The sequence below is a fragment of the Pavona decussata genome, unplaced genomic scaffold, assembly GCF_977016875.1.
Source record: "Pavona decussata unplaced genomic scaffold, jaPavDecu1.1 SCAFFOLD_260, whole genome shotgun sequence".
Lineage (NCBI taxonomy): Eukaryota > Metazoa > Cnidaria > Anthozoa > Scleractinia > Agariciidae > Pavona > Pavona decussata.
Genome location: NW_028145663.1, coordinates 1,994,447 through 1,999,333, shown reverse-complemented (window position 1 = coordinate 1,999,333; position 4,887 = coordinate 1,994,447).

Here is a 4,887-nt window from a genome sequence, read left to right as displayed (position 1 = left end):
CTAGAAAAATAATGCTAGACTTTCTCTCATTACCTCGCCTCTCTTTTCTGGTTTTGGAGGTCCGTTGAGGTGGGACAGTTCGTTTACCTGGTAAGAAACGTTCGAATGTTGACTTGTGACCTGAAACCTTGCGCAAATCTTGCCAGTTGATACATGTCGGTTTCTTGCACTATTTGTGTAATTCTTCCCCATTTTTTTTTTTACCCCTTTTTTTTTTCCACGAGCCCTCATTCTCATCCCCAGGTCTCTCTCGGCTTACAGTTGTCGCTCGATTCAACTGCTGACCAAAACTCGTAATGGCACTGGTAATGAGGATCCTCAACCTTCCTGGACTGTTATTTTAACTCTATCTGGTCGGACCGGGCTTTTTTCGTCTCTGGGGCCGGGGAGGGGGGATAGGGGATGGGGAGGGTTACGTCCCCTCCTCCAGAACTCTGAGACTATGAAAGCTATGGTAATGACACTTGGTTAAGACAGGGTGGGGGATAGGAGTCCATGGATGCGGTATAATTGTCTGTAAGCACTCGAATCACTTTACAGTGGCCAAATTACTTTATCAGCTCTGTTAATAAAACCAACTATTTTTCCGTATAGGCAGGGTAAATAATAAGGCAGGCAATATAATAAGCAATTCAAATTATCAAATAGCGTGTGCGTAGGAGTCAGGCAAGCCTGTTCAGTGTTCGACAGCTCACCAACACTGGCGTCTTCCCAGCTGGGTGTCCATTTGTCCCACTGTTATCTGGGGGAATCCTTGCAATTTTTGGTGGGAGGTGTGCGGCTCGGTTTCTCAAACTCTGACCCTATTTCAGACCAAAATATGTAATTTTCTCTTTCTCCCATTTTCAGATCCATTCCCGTTTCTGTAAAGTCCACACCTGTTTTCAGACTTTCAGACCAGGCTCCAGTTGTTCAACACGGAGCGGATAACTCTATCTAGCGGATAAGTCGCTATCCAGTGGATAAAATATACTCCAATCAATACATTTTATCCGCTGGATAGAGTTATCCGCTCTTTGAACAATCAGGCCCAGGACGGTTAAAATATGTACCCTATTTCAGACCCAAACGGCTTAATGAAACTGTCTGTTTCATGCTACATATTAATTCGAATATTCAGTCGCTGTTTGTCGATTATAAGTGGTGAAATCAGACTCTCCGTGTTGAGTGAGCGACCCCGTGATCATAGTGATGCATAAGAATAAGCTGTGCTATTTCGTCCGCTGTCACTGTAGGTTCGCCTGCAGTGCAGTGGTTATCACGTCTGCCTTGAATGCAGGAGACCGGGTTTCAGTCCTCAACGCTGAACCATAGTTCCATATAATATGTCATATCTTTTTTTTTTACACTTTCAAAAACCATACGGTTTGGGGCCGCACATGCCTATTTAACTTACATAGGAGAATACCCCCCTCCCTCTCCTCCCTTGGGTTCTGCGGGTTGTTGTTCAGGCGCTATAAACAACAAGCAAGGTCATTTTATCGATTTCAGCCATATGTCACGCCTACCTGCCTACAGACGTCACCTGACAAAGATAGTTACCCCGGAGCATTTATAAAAGCCGGCACTTGCCGTCGCGATGACGGTATACTTTTTTAAGCCAACAAATAATTGAAAAGTTCGAATTTTCAGAAGTTTAACCCCTTCGTAGCCCCAAGAAATGAGAACAATTGTAGCTGTTGTAGCTTAAAGCCGCGGACACCAAGCCTCCTGAAGTTCCAGTATCCGGGAAACAACCAAATGAAGATCGCGGTCATTTGGTATGTTTTCATGCAGTAGACGTAAAGATTTAACTTTTTTTTTTTTGGTTGGGTCAGGGACAAAACAAGGCTTAAAAAAAGACTCTTAAACCCTTTGAGAAAGTTAATGAGTGCTACTCGCCATTTATTTTCTTTCCAGTGAAATTTTTTTTTTGTTTTGACTAATGCCACTTATATAGACGTCGGTTGCCGGTTGGCATAAATCTTTTAAAAGGTAGATATATTGATTGCTGCTGTTGATGTAAACTGGCTAAAATTTGAAAATTTGCTCACTTATTTCTTTCGGCTCTATTGCAAGTGGGTTTAAGTTACAGTTTTATTTCTAATTTCAATTAACGAAATATGCATATTATAAAAAGAAAAAATAAATAAAATGAAAGTAGACAGCAACAAAAATTATTTTCCCGAACGGAAATTTGGCTATCATGATTCTTAGGCTTAATTGAAACCGTGTCATAAATTTTCAGACTGTTGAATTTTAATTTGTTGTCAACTAAGACAAAAAAATTATATTTGCTAAATTCGATGGATAGTGTTTTTGTTTTCTTGATTCGTCTAATCTGACGTGCATGTGTGAGGCTTTTTTTGGTCTGCGTCCGGAGCAAGTAATTTCGTCGCTTGATTTGGTCTGGAACCGTTAAAAAACGCATTTGCGTGAACTGAAATCCAAACAAGAGCCAAAAATTGTCAATTTGTCTTTTTCACGTTTTGTTTTTTTAAAGTCTGGACGGTGAAACGAAAGAAACCTGAATTTTATTGTATGCACGAAAGATATTATGGTGAAAGTAATCCGCACACAACGCCGGGAACCGTTAGCTAGGAGACGGGAAAGAGAATCAGCGACCCATTCATCTCATTTCCTTCCTATTTTCCACGCATTATGAAAATTTACATATCAGACGAACGTAAACAAGGGTAAAACGCCACACAAGCCGAGAATCAGACTTTTAATCGGTGTATAAGCTACCACTAGGAACGCGTGGTTCAAGGGCAGGCGAACTCTTCGTTCCTATAAAAATATTAGCGTTTTCTTTAAAAAAAAAAGTTTAAATATATTTTTTATGCTTGTTTGTCACGGACCTCAGTTTCTTGCTGTCAGATGTTAATACGGTAAAGATTCTGAATCATTTCAGCTATTTTCTTTTCACTTTTTTCTATAACTACACGCTACTGGCTCAGTGGGTTGGATCACGTACGATGTTTCTCGGGTTATGAAAGTTTAATATTTAACAAGGAACTCCCTTGATAAAGGTGCTAGAAACAAGTTTTTAATTGCCCTTCTTTTATTTGCCTAAAGCTGATTTAACTTTCACAACCTGCTAGGATTGTCAACTTGCCAGACGTTTGGTAGATCGCGGCGCCACAGATCGGACAAAAAGCAAGAATAACAACTTTCCGCTTCAGTCCATATTGCGGAAATGAAATAGAGACGCGTTTAAACCGTAAGTGCGTGTTCCTCTTACGTTTCTCTGTAATTTTCACAGCCCAAACTATACTGCCACCAGTTTTATTGCTCTATGTTTGTAAACAGTTTGACAATCTTGATATGCAACTCTTCCCTGAGGCCCTTGCGATCCCTGTAAACCATTAAAAATCTCGCTCGCGTGTTTGCAATCAGCTATATTGATTTCACAGAAAAAAAAAACCGACGCTATGGCGCACGTACGTAAACGTTGATCGGCACTGGCTGAAAAGCTTTTCCGATACTCCATAAAAGTACGTTAATTCAATTGAACATCTTATAGCCTTGGTTGTTGAACATTAGATGTTCCCTGTCCAAACAATGGTTTCAGGGAAAACCAATCAATTCTTTTTGTTATGCCCTTTGGGTCCGTTTGGCGCACGTGTGTCAATGTGTCGGTTATTGTTCATGTAGATATTCCAATCGTGTTTTAATATTCTTTAGCACGACTTTTTTTTTAACTGGGACCTTTGTCAGGGTATAAAATAGGGTCACGAATTAAGTTCTTTTTGTTTATTCAGGTGGACAAGAATCGGCCAATATTTATATGTGAGGTTCTGCGTTATACTTTGTCTTGAAATAAAAAAAAAAATAATCGGTGAGTTTCAGTTCTGTATAACGTAAAAGTAGCTACATTAAAATTACTATTATTATTATTATTATTATTATTATTATTACTTTTACTATTATTTTTACCATATTACTGGCTATAATTTAATAAATTCGGTGTTTGATTTATTGGAAATAATTTTTAATTGTTATGTTTTTTATCAGAGATGCCCTTATCGCATATATCCACAAGCGTTTGGAATGAATTTGCATTTTAATGTTTTTATCATTCAAATAAAAATGATAAGAAATACGTTTACAGTTGAAATGAATTTCGCCCTATTGTCGTAGCTGTCAACATTTTAACTTTCCCTATCTCAGCTGATTTTATTTCGTCGAAAAAGCCTAATTGGTTTGTGAGTGGATTTTAAGGAATATTGGCTTTTCAAAGTTCAGGTCAAGGGCATCTTTCTTAAAGCCCGTGTTATTAATTAGTCAGAAACTACTTTATATGGTTATAGAGGAATGTTATACTCAAATGCCCCTGAACAATAGTGTTTTGCCTGGCGCAAATCCAGGATGAAGCATCAGGCAGTACTTTTTAACATCAAGGTCACACCCCTGAAGTGCTGTGCTGTCACCCCGGCTGGCAGATAATTTAATTTTTGCCCGCAAATACGCGTCAACTATTACTGGGATACCACAGAAGAAACAAATTACTTCACGTCTGGATGTTTTAATTTACAATTTTCGAGAACCAAAGTATGAGTTTTTATTTTATTTTTTTTGACAGATTTAAGAGCTTCCTGACTTTCAATGTTAAAGTTCGAAGCAATTGAAGCTGCCATGGACCTTTGAAAATTTACCGTCTGAAATTTCCTGCAGTTGCTTCAGTTTTATTTTGTGATTGACTTAAGAAGTCGCTTTCTAAGTGAAAAGAAATGCTTTTGTTTCAGCCAAATACCATTTAAGGGAAAGAAAAAATAGTCCTCTCGATCGTTGCAAGAAAAATATACAAATTCGTGTTGTGTGTTATTTAATCGATGTCGCCTTTGCGCGTGAAGCGTGACAAGGTAATGGAGCTCTCTGATTGGTCAATTCAGCTGCTGATTGGTT